This window comes from Octopus sinensis, linkage group LG23 (genome assembly GCF_006345805.1).
Source record: "Octopus sinensis linkage group LG23, ASM634580v1, whole genome shotgun sequence".
Classification (NCBI taxonomy): domain Eukaryota; kingdom Metazoa; phylum Mollusca; class Cephalopoda; order Octopoda; family Octopodidae; genus Octopus; species Octopus sinensis.
In genome coordinates, this window is record NC_043019.1 from 20,767,838 (window position 1) to 20,784,029 (window position 16,192).

At 39.6% G+C, this 16,192-nt stretch overlaps 1 long non-coding RNA gene across 1 annotated transcript in view; it reads right to left on the reverse strand.

The window, feature by feature from the left end:
* Positions 1–254: 254 nt before the first annotated feature.
* Positions 255–16,192, reverse strand: part of LOC118767685 — a 16,822-nt gene continuing 884 nt past the window's right edge. Inside the window, exons 2-3 of the long non-coding RNA XR_005003596.1 lie at positions 6,891–6,893; positions 255–332 (exon numbers count right to left, since the gene is read on the reverse strand). This is a non-coding gene — a long non-coding RNA (uncharacterized LOC118767685). The remainder of the gene's footprint in view (positions 333–6,890; positions 6,894–16,192) is intronic.

The following is a 16,192-nucleotide window of genomic DNA, read 5'->3' on the forward strand; positions in this document are numbered from 1 at the left end:
GCAGCAGTCCTCTGGGCGATCGGACTGGGCCCGACTTTCCGTGGCTGGATCAATGCCATATAGAGCGACATCGAGTCCGTTGTCCGGGTAAACGGCTTCTTCTCGAAACCGTTCGCGATCGAGCGTTCAGTTAGCCAGGGTTGCTTCTGTATGTAGTGGCTCTTGAGTCGCTGCTACGGAGGTTGGAGGCTGCGAGTGGTGATCTATGCTACGGTAGAGGAGCGACGGCGTATGCGGATGATGTTATCATCATTGTATCTGATGAAGGGCAGCTACCTCATGTAGAAGACGCCATCAAAAGATACGAAGCGGTGGCAGGGGCAAAATTTAACCTTACAACTCGGCTCCTGGAGAGGCAAGTCGATGCCTCGCAACAGCGTCATAGGACGTTGGACAGAGGTCCCGGTTAAACTGCTCGGAGTCTGGTTTGGGCCAGATTTCCAGATAGAGAAAAACTGGAGCGAGGTCACAAGCAGGGTGACTGCCTTAACCCAGACCTGGTCTGGGAGGACGTTATCCTTGCTATGGAGGACGGAGGTTGCACAGGTATTTATAGTATCTGTGATAACCTACCGCCTAACCGTCGTGCCCCGCCCCAAGTTGTGACTGATCAAGTTGGAACGGCTCATATTTTGCTTTTTGTGGAAGGGAAAACCACCACTTGTGAGGCGCTCCGTCTGCTGCCAGAAACCGTTAAAGGGTGGGTTAGGGATGCCGTGGCTAATGATGAGCAAATATGAGCTGAGGCTGAGACATCTCTGGCTCTACCTGGAGGATGAACAGGTATGGTCACCGCATGTCAAGTTCCTTTTTTCACAGTTAAGGTCCCTGCGGGACTTAGGCCCATGGATCAGGTGTAGACCTAGAATGAGCGAATGGCAGGGGGAGTGCAGGCAAGCACTCATTCTGCTCTCCCGGACGAGTAATACTGGCAGCGAGGCTACCACTGCGGATTTTAATAGTGGGTTGGTAGAGCACAAATTTGACAACGTCCTGGGGGAGTGTCTAGGATTCGATAGATACCAGCTAATCAACCTGTTCGGAAGGACATTCGGGCCGGGGTATCTGGATAACTTCCAGGAATCTTTGGCTTGGCTGTGATACCGATCGGCCTTACTGGTTCCATAGAGGTTGTCAAGACACCGGTTTAACGCATCACTCCCCACCCCACCACCACATGCTCGAAGTGCGGGCGCGCCAGTGAAACTGTCACGCACACCTTCGTGCATTGTGTGGAACTGGAGCGACTGATAGCCTATGTCGAACAACTGATGTCGGAGATAGAAAGAGTACAGCTATCGGCTGAGTCCATCATCAAGATCATACCGCCTTCTTCCTTTAACAAGAAAAGGGAGGCTTCCTTTTTCTGTGTAGTAGCCATACTGAAAAACACTGTATGGACGACGTGTTTTGAAGGGGAATTGAGACAGGTAACTTTATCTCTGGACGCGGGCTGGTTAGCTATTTCAACTACCGCCTGCTAAGAAAGATCCGTCTAAATAAAAGTGCCTGCCTCAAAGAGTATTCACGGAAAGATGGATGACTGTACAAAGAAGGCTGAGAATAAATGGGACCGTGCTATTGTAGCCGGTCAAAGCGAAAGAAGGGAAAAACGAAAAACAAACTACTGGAAAAAAGAGGAAATTTAGAGGTAACAAAAGAAGAAACCGGTGGGTTACATAAAACTCCACAAGCTTCTTATATTGTAGTTATTTAATTTTTAAAATTTCATCCGATTTTCATCTTTCCGATTTCATTATATCGATTTAAATATTTTAAATCATTATTGTAACCCCATCCCTATGTTGTAAGTGCCCTTGTTCGTCCCTTCTATGTATACCTTTTTTTATAGGCAAATAAAGAAATACTTTGGTTTCAGACCTTTTAAGGTCTAGCCACTGACCACACAAGACACAGCCAGTTCCAACGACAAATCCACAGCAGCTACGTCAAGACTTACTAACTTTGTCCAACAGCATTACGGCAACCTCCACCTTCGTCGCCATCATCATGTTTTCAACGTCATCAACATCATCTCTCTACGTACACAGCTCAACAAGCAACTCGCTCAGGTTTCAACACTTCACTGTTCGTAAATTACTTCACCATGGATCAACAGCGAATATATTAATACAACCTGCGATACCTCCTGTACCAAGTGACCCAGGCAGCAGCATCACAGCCACGACTTCACGTACGACATGTACCGCAACCGGCTCAGCATAATGGCCGCAACTTCTTGATACAGTATTTCAACTATTATGGCGGCGAGCTGGCGGAACTGTTAGCACGCCGGGCGAAATGCGTAGCCGTATTTCGTCTACCGCTACATTCTGAGTTCAAATTCCGCCGAGGTCGACTTTGCCTTTCATCCTTTCGGAGTCGATTAAATAAGTACCAGTTACGCACTGGGGTCCACATAATCGACTTGATCCGTTTGTTTGTCCTTGTTCGTCCCCTCTGTGTTTGACCCCTTGTGGGTAGTAAAGAAATAAGTATTTCAACTACCGTGTACAATTGACTCCCAGACCGGGCGTTGTAAGTGTTTATTGAGCGAAAACACCTAAAGCTCCATGAGGCTCCGGCAGGGATGGTGGTGATCCCTGCTGTACTCTTTCACCACAACTTTCTCTCACTCTTACTTCCTGTTTCTGTTGTACCTGTATTTCGAAGGGCCGGCCTTGTCACTCTCTGTGTCACGCTGAATATCCCCGAGAACTACGTTAAGGGTACACGTGTCTGTGGAATGCTCAGCCACTTACACGTTAATTTCACGAGCAGGCTGTTCCGTTGATCGGATCAACCGGAACCCTCGTCGTCGTAACCGACGGAGTGCTTCCACCACAATTGACTACGAACTGGTATTCTCATTCTTGTGTCTATGAACATTTGTCTAACTTCTCATTATAGACTCTTTTAGCCTTCTTCATTGCTATTCTTATCTGTACATAACGCACACGCATACATCCATGTCTATACACACATACACTTTGTTCTCATGGCGGCCTGTTTATTATTCTGTATACATAACGCACACACAGATATACATGTTAGCATATCAATAAGTCTTCTCTTAAACAGTCTACTCGGTTGTGTCTCTATTTTCCCCTCTGGCACATATATGTATTATTCTTTTTATAGTTATTGTAAGGACTGTGCGATATACCTGAGACACATTCTCGTCACCTCGCATCGCACGGTCCTTACACACCTTTTGTTATCGCTGCTCATCTACTTCAGCTCTACTCAGAGTATGTGGAGGCGCAATGGCCCAGTGGTTAGGGCAGCGGACTCGCGGTCATAGGATCGCGGTTTCGATTCCCAGACCGGGCGTTGTGAGTGTTTATTGAGCAAAAACACCTAAAAGTTCCACGAGGCTCCGGCAGGGGATGGTGGTGATCCCTGCTGTACTCTTTCACCACAACTTTCTCATACTTCCTGTTTCTGTTGTACCTGTATTTCAAAGGGCCGGCCTTGTCACTCTCTGTGTCACGCTGAATATCCCCGAGAACTACGTTAAGGGTGCACGTGTCTGTGGAGTGCTCAGCCACTTACACGTTAATTTCACGAGCAGGCTGTTCCGTTGTTTCGGATCAACCGGAACCCTCATCGTCGTAACCGACGGAGTGCTTCCCACTCAGAGTATGCACAGAATTTCAGGAAGCATGGAAGTTTTTAAAGATGTAGTAGAAAATCACTAACATAAGGAAAGACTATATTTGGTAACAACCGTAATTTGAACGCATACTCACAAAATTTTATTTCTGAGGTGCTGCTCGTACAAAATAAAAAAAAAAAATTTTACTACCCACAAGGGGCTAAACACAGAGAAGACAAACAAGGACAGACAAACGGATTAAGTCGATTACATCGACTCCAGTGCGTAACTGGTACTTAATTTATCGACCCCGAAAGGATGAAAGGCAAAGTCGACCTCGGCGGAATTTGAACTCTGAACGTAACGGCAGACGAAATACGGCTACACATTTCGCCCGGCGTGCTAACGTTTCTTATTTCTTTACTGCCCGCAAGGGGCTACACACAGAGGGGACAAACAAGGACAGACAAACGGATTAAGTCGATTATATCGACCCCAGTGCATAACTGGTACTTATTATTTAATCTACCCCGAAAGGATGAAAGGCAAAGTCAACCTCGGCGGAAGTTGAACTCAGAACGTAGCGGCAGACGAAATACTGCTAAGCATTTTGCCTGGCGTGCTAACGGTTCTGCCAGTTCGCCGCCTTCTGCGCGTACAACATTTAACTCAGACGACACACTAGGTTCTGAAAATGAAATATCGGCTGATTTTAATTACTTTAAACGTGAAGTCAAACTTTATTCCGTGATGATCAAATGTAGCCTTCTCTTTTATGATCGATTTGCTACACATGCATAAAAGTGCAATAGTAAATTAAAGAAAAATGGAAGAAATGCAATTTCAAATAGAAAAGCAAACATAAGGTAAAAGAAAAGGATTTTAAAAAAAGAGAGGAATGAGGGATACGAGAAACTGAAAGTATAAAAGATAAAAAGAGTAAGAAAGACAGAAAGCTAAGATAAAGAATGGAAGGAAAATAGAGGCTGGTGAAAGAGTGATACAGATAGAAAGGAAAGGGTAATGAGAGTGATAAAGGAAAGAGAACGTACGGGAGAAAGAGAGGGAGTGAAGCATGAAGAAAGTAAAAAGATTGGGGAACGGAAAATTGGCGATAGTAGTGGTAGTAGTTGTTGTTGTTGGTTGCTGTTGCTGTTGAGCGAACGGTCTTCGCCCCAGAGCTCGCAAGATGGGAGAAGTCCGAAACGTGGTCCTTTGCTATTCGTAAGAGCCGCAGAAGAGAAAGCAGGTCAACCCCCGACACCGAGAGCATCGACGGATGGATGACTGCGCATCCAGGCTCAGCGGTTGCGTAGGAAGTCGGGGACAAGAAACAGGAAGTGAGAAGTGAGAGAAAGTTGGGGCGAAAGAGTACAATAGGGGTCGCCACCACTCCCTGCCGGAGCCTCGTGGAGCTTTAGGTGTTTTCGCTCAATAAACACACACAACGCCCGGTCTGGAAATCGAAACCACGATCCTCCGACCGCTAGTCCGCTGCCCTAACCACTGGGCCATTGCGCCTCCACTTGTTGTTGAAAGCAGGTCAACCCCCGACACCGAGAGCATCGACGGATGGATGAATGCGCATCCAGGCTCAGCGGTTGCGTAGGAAGTCGGGGACAAGAAACAGGAAGTGAGAAGTGAGAGAAAGTTGGGGCAAAAGAGTACACCTGGGGTCGCCCACCCCCACCCCTGCCGGAGCCTCGTGGAGCTTTAGGTGTTTTCGCTCAATAAACACACACAACGCCCGGTCTGGGAATCGAAACCACGATCCTCCGACCGCTAGTCCGCTGCCCTAACCACTGGGCCATTGCGCCTCCACTTGTTGTTGTTGGTGGTGTTGTCGCGCAGTACGATTGAACCAGGAACCACGCGTTTGTGGAGCTTCTTCCCCGCAAAACTGTGCCTACGCTATTCAAAGGAAATAAGTAAGGGATGATACAACAAATATAGGATCTTTTAGGAAAATCTGGCCTTCAAAAAGAAAAGATCCCAAATATATATAAGGGGAACTATCTTAGATATTCAACAGCAGTGTTCTAAGAACAGTATGTAATATATACATGTTATTAAAATAAATAAATGCGCCCATTTAAAGCCAAGCCAGGCTCATGGGCCCGGTTTCCCGGTTTCTATGGCATATGTGTTCCCCAGCTGGACGGGATGCCAGTCTATCGCAGCGTTACTCATTTTTGTCAGCTGAGTGGACTGGAGCAACGTGAAATGGAGTGTTTTGCTCAAGAACACAACGCGTCGCCCGGGCCAAGAATCGAAACCACAATCTTACGATCATGATGCTGACATCCTAACCACTAAGCCACGCGCCTCCACAGTGTACATGTTAGGTACAGTAAAAAAGGTAAATGCTGAAAACCCCCATCGGTCATGAATGACCATGGGATGGCACCTAGAAAGCTCCCCTCCGAAGCACAAGTCCGGGCACGGTTATTTATGGAAGACCAGTAGTCGCCCATACATATTAGCCTCCCATCCCCACACCACCGACATATATTATCCAAAGGAAAGGCAAAGGTCGATATAGCTTGGCACCTGTGACGTCGCAGCTCATTTCTACAGCTGAGTGAACTAGAGCAACGTGAAATAAAGTGTCTTGCTCAAGAGCACAACACAGCTCCGTCCTAGAATCGAACTCACGACTTCACGATTGGAATACCTCTTTCCTCCGTTATCTGTCTTTGGCCAGTCGTGGTCATGTAGGCCCCAGGTAGCCACCAAGGTCATCTCAACACCTTGTCTTTGGTAGGCCTCTTGACCTTGTCCATTGTCTTGGTGTCCATTCCGTCTCTCTCGCACGATTGTCCTTCAGTTGCGCGATGTAGCAATATATATATACTAGCAGTATCGCCCGGCGTTGCTCAGGTTTGTAAGGGAAATAACTATAAAGCATTTTTAGAGTTATAGGCAAAAAAATGGAAAAAAACGATGGTAAATTTTTATTTGAGAGTAAAAAAAGGTGGAGTTGCGTCCCCTAGACAGTTTGCGGTTTGTGTTTCTGATTCTCGACCCCATGTCGAATTTATCGATTTTTTTCAGAACTGGGGGAACTTTTCAAAATTTTCGGTGCGTTAGTTTTGAATTATGACATTGGGCTATGTGTGTGTCAAGTTTCATCAGAATCGGTTGAAAGCCGTGGTCAGGGTGAGGGTACAAGCAAACAGACACACAGAAACATGCACAGACAAACTGCCATTTAGAACAATTTACTTTCACTTTTTAGGACAATTTTCTTTCTCTTTTTTTTTTTACAACCGTAAACTGAATGTTAGCCCACCAGCTGTAGATGCTGTTATGGAGAAAAGGTAACGCCTATGACATATTTTAGGGCTTCTGGAATTTTTAGGGTAAAAAGGAGGAAGTTATTCTCTCACCCAGGATGCGATCTGGCTCAAAGGTTAGCAAAAGAATGGATTCTGCTTAAAGGCAACGCTTGGAGCTATTAAATTGGACTGACAAGTTAACTCTACAAAGTGACTCCCTAGTGTAGTCTACTCGGTAGTTTTTGTCTCTTAACAGAAAGCCCAAGAAACTAGAGAGAAAGTATAAATATAAATATAAATATAAATATAAATATTTTGTTCGAAACGTTGAAATACAAAACGGTAAAAGTTAAATCTATTTTACAGATTTTGAAGATGATAAAATAAAATAAAATGAAATCCAATGAGGGGAGTAAATATCCGGTAGTTGGTGTGCACTGACGAACGAAGCCACGTCAATATATATATATATATATTATATATATATATATATATATATATATATATGTATATATATGTATATATATATATGTGTGTAAATATATATATATATATGTGTGTAAATATATATATATATATATATATGTATATATATATATGTATATAATATATATATATATATATATATATATATATATATATATATATATATATATATATATATATATTATATATATATATATCTATATATATATATATATATATAATATATATATATATATATATATATATATAGTATATATATATATATATATTATATGTATATATATATGTATATATGTATATATATATATACTAGCAGTATCGCCCAGCGTTGCTCGAGTTTGGTTCGACCCTTTAGAATTGGAATTTTTGAAAAGTAAAAATTTTGCATTATGTAGCTTGTTATTCTCTTTAAGTGAACATTTTTCTGGTTGAAATACACCGAAAAAATCGCAACACAGCAGTCAAAAAATCGTAAAAAATAGGGATTTTCATAGAAAAAAAGCACCTTTTTGATGTAAATAATTTTTGCTGTTAACAGTCTGATTTGAATTTTTTCTTCTACGGAATGAAGAGCAAGCCTTCTTCTATCATACTCTCAATTTTGGTCAACTTGTGCCGCAGGGTCTCGGAGGAGATAGTGTTAGTTGAAGGCTACCAAACCTGCCACACACAGACAACCTCAGCTTTATATATATAGACAAGAGGAGAGACCACTCAGTGGATCCCTTATATTCTGAAATCCCTTATATGCTAAAAATAATATTAATTTCTACTCTTATTATCTTTTATCATGCTTTGCTACCTTTTATACTATCAGGTTTGGTGAAATTATTCTTAAAATTATTAATTGCTTTTTTAACTACTTTTTTTTATTTCTTTATGTTCGATTGAATTAACAGCCAACTCACGCGCTCGTATGCACGCACACACACACACATGTTGCCGGGTTATAGTGCTAGTATATATATATATATATATATATTAATTACTGTGTTATAGACCGCTATTTATACAAAAGCACTAATTCGAATGACCGCAAATTAAGATAAGGTTAAAAGTTCATAGTAAAACGTGTAAGCGCGCCTGTTCATACGTACGCATGTGCGCTCGAACACCCACTTGCGTACGCATACATCACTATGAAAACGTACACATCTTCACTCGCATCTTTCGCCTAATGTATATGCATATATATACAAACCCATACACACACACACGCGCACCTTAAAAGTTCATATATATATATACACTTATACATATAAATATATATACATCTACATATAAACTTATATACATATACATCTATATATATATACATATACATATACATATATATACATATATATATATACATATATATACACATATATACATATATATGTATATATATATATATATATGTATATATATACACACATATATATACATATATATAGGCGCAAGAGTGGCTATGTGGTATTATGTATGTATGTTTGTATGTGCGTCTGTGCGTGTATGTATGAGTGTGTGTGCGCGTGTATGTATATGTATATACATACATATATATGTATGTATGTATTATGTATGTATATACACGTATTTGCATGTGCGTGTACATTTCCTTGATAATCTATTTAAATGAAAAGTTATGATGGACATTAATTGAACAGAATGTTGACCAAGGTAGTCAATGGGTGTGTGTGTGTGTGTGCGTCTGTGTGTGTGCATGTGTGCGCGTGCATGAATATATATATACACACATATATATACACACACATTTATATATGTATGTATGCATGTATGTGTGAGCATATTTATATATATATATATATATATATATATGTGCACACACACCTATGTATGTATGTATATATGTATGCATGCATGTATGTATGTATGTATGTATGTATGTATGTATGTATGTATGTATGTATGTATGTATGTATGTATGTATGTATGTATGTATGTATGTATGAGCGTGTGTGTGTCTGTATTCAAATATTATTTTAATAATAATAAAAGGTAAAATCAATGAGGATTTTACCAAGGTAGCCAGTGCGGAAAATAAAAAATTTACAAATCATTTTATAATTATATAACTATGTATATGATTATAAAATCTTTTATATCTATATACATAAACTGAAGACTCATCTCTCTTAACATCTATAGCGCTTTATTTTGCATGACACATACTAACACTCACACACACACCCGCCACACACAGAGGTGTTAGAGTAACGATGAGTATTGCGTGAGATTTGCCACACCCCAAACCTTAAACCTACACAAATTGACCGATATATTTTCTACTTTAAGGCTGTCAAAGAGCGGGGTTTTATTATTTTATATACTATAAGGTTTCCCCGTCTGCTTATTCTTTACACCCTTGTGTCAATTATAGAAAAGTGAATTACATTTGTAGACTATTAACAATGAAGCAAAGGTGTCTTTTGTGTCGAGGGCTACCGAGGTTTTTGAGAGAGAAGTGTGAAAAGCTGATTTCGCTAGCACGCCAGGCAAAATACTTTGCGGCATTTTGTCCGTCTGCTACGTTCTGAGTTTAAATTTCGCTGAGGTCGACTTTGCCTTTCATCCTTTCGAGGTCGATAAAATATATTTCTTTACTACCCACAAGGGGCTAAACACAGAGGGGACAAACAAGGACAGACAAACGGTTAAGTCGATTAGATTGACCCCAGTGCGTAACTGGTACTTAATTTATCGACCCCGAAAGAATGAAAGGCAAAGTCGACCTCGGCGGAATTTGAACTGAGGACGTAACGGCAGACGAAATACGGCTACGCATTTCGCCCGGCGTGCTTATACCAGTGAAGCACTGGGAGTCCAGCTCTGTTTACGTGTGACCCCTCAGTTTATGGCCACAGACGTGTATTTGTTTACATTTGAAGAAGATCGTCACTTTCCGTAAAATTTTAATTTTTTTTATATATGTGGGGTTAGGGGTGGGGGGAACGGTATCTTTTTTCTCATAAATGACAGTGACAAATTGATATGACACCGCAAATAATTGTTGTTGACAAACTAGGGCAGAAATTGTATTCACCTCAATAGACGTCATTGATTGGTTGAAATTGCCGAAATGCAAGAAATTAAAGAACAAATAGCTTCTGTTTTACTCCAAAGTTTTAATTTTCTCTTCCTTTTACTCCTCACTCTTCCTTGTTTCTGACAGCTTTTGTTTTGTTAATTAGTTTGGAAACTGTTTACTTTCATTTTCTTAGCTGTCACATACAAAAATCCTGTTTTCTGATAAAGGGAAAATGATCAAACTTTAAACCACTGAAACATTTTTCTGAAATTTTTCTAGAATAAATGAATTACAAACTCGGATTCATCACGAAAAATTAAATCAATGTATCAAATTTGAAAATTTTCACCTAATTTTAAAATTTCAAAATCTGTGACAGTGATTGAAAAGATCTTTCTCTCTCTCATTTGTCTATCTCTTTCACTTTCCCACTCTATAAAAGTATATCACTCACACTGTGTGTGTGTGTGTGTGTGTGTGTGTGTGTGAGTGCGTGTGTGTGTGTGTGTATGCATGTGTGCAAAGAATTTCCTTAGGGTGTCAGAGTGATTTAAAAAAAGGTATGTATAATATAATTTATTTCGGATCTTTTCCTTTTGATGGACGGAATTTTCTAGTTAACTAAACAATTTGAAACTTCGTATACTGGTAGAATGTGTCAAAAGAAAACATTATTGTAAACAAAATTGAAAACAAAATTGTAATTTGTAAGTTTAACATTTGGCAAATGTCTTCTACTTATAGCTCTGGGCTGACGAAAACCTTAGAGTGGATTTGGTAGACAGGAACTGTAAGAGAAGTATCAGTCGTGTGTGTGTGTGTGTTTGTATTTCCTTGTTTTGACATTGCATGATAGTGGTAAACAAATGCCACTGTCATACAAGCAGGGTCCTCCTTTCCCAATTTTCCATGTCTGATTATGGGGATATATTTATCTTACTTGGAAACATGTGAGGGTTGGAGATAGAAAAAAACAAAACACCCAGTTGTAAAAATCTGCTTCAATAAAATTCCAACAGACCAATGTGAACATGGGAAAGTGGACATCAAAATGATGATATGTACCGTATTTTTATGTGTATAAGGAACCCTTTTTTTGTCAAAAATTAGGTTTAAAAAATGTGGGAGTTTCTTATACATGGATAAGTATTATAATCCCTTACAAAACCTTTTTTCCAAATTTTAAGCCCCCAGAATTAGAGGGTTCCTTATACATGTTAAAATACAGTATATGTATGTATGTATGTATGTATGTATGTATGTATGTATGTATGTATGTATGTATGTATGTATGTATGTATGTATGTGTGTGTGTATGTGTGTGTATGTATGTATGTATGCATGCATGTATGTATTCTCTATAAAGGAATGTAGGCATATAGAGAATGTATTGGGTTGATGCATAATTATTGCAGCATTTTTTTCAACAAATTTTATTTAACAAAAACAATAACAACATGTAACAAAAACATCTTTAAATGATTATTCCGGAGCATATTCACCATCTACTTCAATTACTGCTTCCCATTTGCTTGGCAGACGGTCAGACCGTCATTCAAAGACGTTTTTGTTAAATATTGTTATTGTTTTTGTCGAATAAAATTTGTTGAAAAAATTATGCACCAACCCAAAAATTCAGATTAGATTAAACGTTTCATAGAAGATGATGATGATGATGATGATGATGATGATGATGATGATGATGACGACGATGATGGTGATGATGATGACGATGATGGTGATGGTGATGATGATGATGATGATGATGATGATGATGATGACAATCATGATGGTAATTAAGATAATGATGATGGTGATTGAGAGGGACTGTGGGTGCTAATTAGGGTAACAATGGTGGTGGTTGTTGTTGTTGCGATGATATTGATGATGAGAAAGAGGAAGAGGAGGAGGAGGCAGAGGACAGTGATTCCGATGGCAATTATGGCAATGATGATGGTGATGATTGTGGGTAATAATTATGGTGACAATGGCGGCGGTAGTGGTGATGCCGGTGGTGGTGGTGGTGGTGGTGGTGGTGGTGGTGGTGATGATATAAGTTAAGACAAAGGATTGGTTGATTTGTCCCCTCCCCCACCACTACCAATATTTAATATGGCAATAAAATTAAATGAATTACACAAAGACAGTGGTGGTGGTGGTGATGGTGAGTGCTGTGGCTGGTTGCATTATGCTGTGGTTCACTGTCAGTAGTAGTAGTAGTAGTAGTAGTGGTGGTGGTGGTTGTAGTAGCAGTAGTAGTAGTAGTGGTAGTGGTGGTGGTGGTAGTAGTAGTAGTAGTAATGGTAGTGGTGGTGGTGGTGATTCACTTTTGGTAAAGTAATGATGGTATTAAATGTAGTGACATTAAATGTAGTAGTAGAAGTGGTGGTGGTGGTGATGAAGGTGTTAGTAGGGGAGATGGTGGAGGTGGCGATAGCAGTGTTGGTGGTGGTAGTGGTGGTGTTGGTGGTGGTGGTGTTTAATGGTGGAGGTGGTGATAGTGGTGTTGGTGGTGGTGCCGTGGCTGATAATGATGGAGCGGAGATAATGGTAGTACTATGAAATAGTAATAGAAGTGAGTTGGGAACTGGTGTTGCCATTGTTGTTGTTGTAGTTGGTGGTGGTGGTGGTAGTGAGGAAAATGTTGATAATACTGGTGGTGTCGATGGTGGTGTTGGCTATGCAATTGTGGGGTGGGGGGTAAGATGGTTGTGCCAGAAGCAAAAAAATCTAAGTTATCGCCAGGAAAATAGGCCGTCCTTGTTGGTTCTTGCTTCCTTCACCTCACCAAGAACTTCTCTGTCAAAAAAAAAGAGAATCTTTTTTCTTCAGAAACACATCAGAATCAACAATCAAATGGGTCTACTGTGAACTTTTCTCTGCAATTCCGCAATTCCACTAACGGTGATTCATGAAATGCATGTGGCTGGGTCGGTAGAGCAATTGCGTGTCGGATTACCAAACTGAAATGTCCTTGGTTCAAGTTGTTGTCAAGTCTTGCTGAATGTGTTTTGCTATGGCCAACATATACTCTTTTACTCTTTTACTCTTTTACTTGTTTCAGTCATTTGACTGCGGCCATGCTGGAGCACCGCCTTTAGTCGAGCAAATCGACCCCGGGACTTATTCTTTGTAAGCCCAGTACTTATTCTATCGGTCTCTTTTGCCGAACCGCTAGGTGACGGGGACGTAAACACATCAGCATCGGTTGTCAAGCAATGCTAGGGGGACAAACACACATACACAAACATATATATATATACATATATACGACAGGCTTCTTTCAGTTTCCGTCTACCAAATCCACTCACAAGGCATTGGTCGGCCCGGGGCTATAGCAGAAGACACTTGCCCAAGATGCCACGCAGTGGGACTGAACCCAGAACCATGTCGTTGGTTAGCAAGCTACTTACCACACAGCCACTCCTGCGCCTATATTATTTTCTTTTTATTTTATTTTATTAAAAAAAAAATTCTATTTTTTACCTTCTCCATCTTCATCGTTGATGAGTTGTGGATGTCAAAGTGATTTCACTAATGCTAGTAATAATGATGAAGACAATGATGATGATGATGATGATGATGATGGTGATGGTGACAATGGCAGTGTTGATGATGATGATGGTGATGATGATGATGACAACGGTGATGATCATGTAGATAATAATGATGATGATTATGATGATTATGTTGATGATGATGATGATGATGATGATGGTGATGATAATGATGATGATGATGATGACGTGATTCTGTTCATGTTGGATGATGTGACCTGGGTGATGATGATGATAATGATACTGTTGATGATGTTTCTGTTGATGATAATGATAATGTTAGTGGTGGTGATGATGATGGTGATTCTGCTGCTGCTGATGATGATGATAGTTTCTGATTTAGGCACAAGGTTAGCAATTTTTGCAGGAATTTGGTTAATCAATTACACCAACTCCAGCACTAAATCCCCCCACCTCACCCCACCTCCAGTTTTATTAATGCTATCCAATTTAGACAACAAGCCAAGCAGTTTTAGCTTTGAGGGGAGGCATTTAGTCACCTATGTTTGAATCCAGTACTTACTTGACAGGTACTTTATTTTATTGATCCTGAAAGGAATCCAAGACAAAGTTCACCTCAGCAGATTTGAACCCAGAATGTAAAGAGTTGGAACAAATACCACAAAACATTTTTTCCAATGCTAATGATTCTGCTACTTTGCCATCTTCAAATTCCAATTTATAATAATGAGTTTTTTTAATTAATCGACGGCCATGGATGACTGGGTGGTTTAAGAAGTTTGCTTCGTGACCGAATGATATTAGGTTCAATCCCACAGCACTTTGGACAAGTGTTTCTACTATAGTTCTAGGCCAAGAAAAACATTCTGAGTGGATTTGGTAGAGAGGAATAGTGTAGAAGCCCCTTCTGTGTGATGTATATATGTCTGTGCATGTGTGTGTGTGTTTACATACATACATACATACATACATACATACATACATACATACATACATCCAAACATCCATACATACATACATACATGCATACATACATACATACATACATGCATGCATGCATACATACATACATACATACATGCATACATACATGCATGCATGCATACATACATATTTGCATATATATAATAATAATAAAAGGCAAAAATTAGTTAATTGATTAATCAATTAATCAATTAATTGATTATGTGTTGCTGTCTAGAAGATCTTTATGGTAGTAGAAAAGGCATTTAGCTCTTATTTCTAAATCAGTGCATGGCGAAGCAATTAGGTGACCCCTGATTATAATTACGTATATAATTATAGAATATAACCCGTCCTTGTTTTCTTTGTATCGTCTATCTGGATGTTTTGTTGTCCCATTTTTGTATCACCTAACTGTCCGGATGTTTTCCGTTCTTGTCCCATTTTGTATTTTATATACAGGAGACACATCCACACCGTCAGATACATCTAAACCAGATGCTCAGTATCCCACTCATGAGGGATCGATACTAGATAGGTCAACAGTTGTAGTGATCAATAAACATTCTTGTATCTTCCATCTCTCTCGTTAATCATATATATATATATATATATACACATATATATATAGACATATATATATATATATACATATATATATATATATATATATATATATATTATATATATAATATATATATATATATATATATATATATATTATATATATTTCTTTACTACCCACAAGGGGCTAAACACAGAGAGGACAAACAAGGACAGACAAACAGATTAAGTCGATTATATCGACCCCACCATGTAATTGATACTTATTTAATCGACCCCGAAAGCTCACCACCTATCTATCTATATCTATATCTATCTATCTATCTATATATATCTATCTATCTATCTATCTATCTATCTATCTATCTATCTATCTATCTATCTATCTATCTCTATATATATATGATGCAGATTTTGACAAGGCTGATCTTTTGAATTACTGGTACAATTAATTTTTTCCTAGCTGAATAGACTGGAACAATGTGAAATAAAGTGTCTTGCTCAAGGACACAACGTGCTGCCAGTAATTGAACTTACGACCTGAATACTATGAGCTTAATACCCTAACCACTAAGCTATGCACCTTCACAATACATACATATAACACACACACACACACACAATGACTTCTTTCAGTTTCTTATTTTTTTTATTGCCCACAAGGGGCTAAACATAGAGGGGACAAACAAGGACAGACAAACGGATTAAGTTGATTACATCGACCCCCCCCCCCAGTGCGTAACTGGTACTTAAT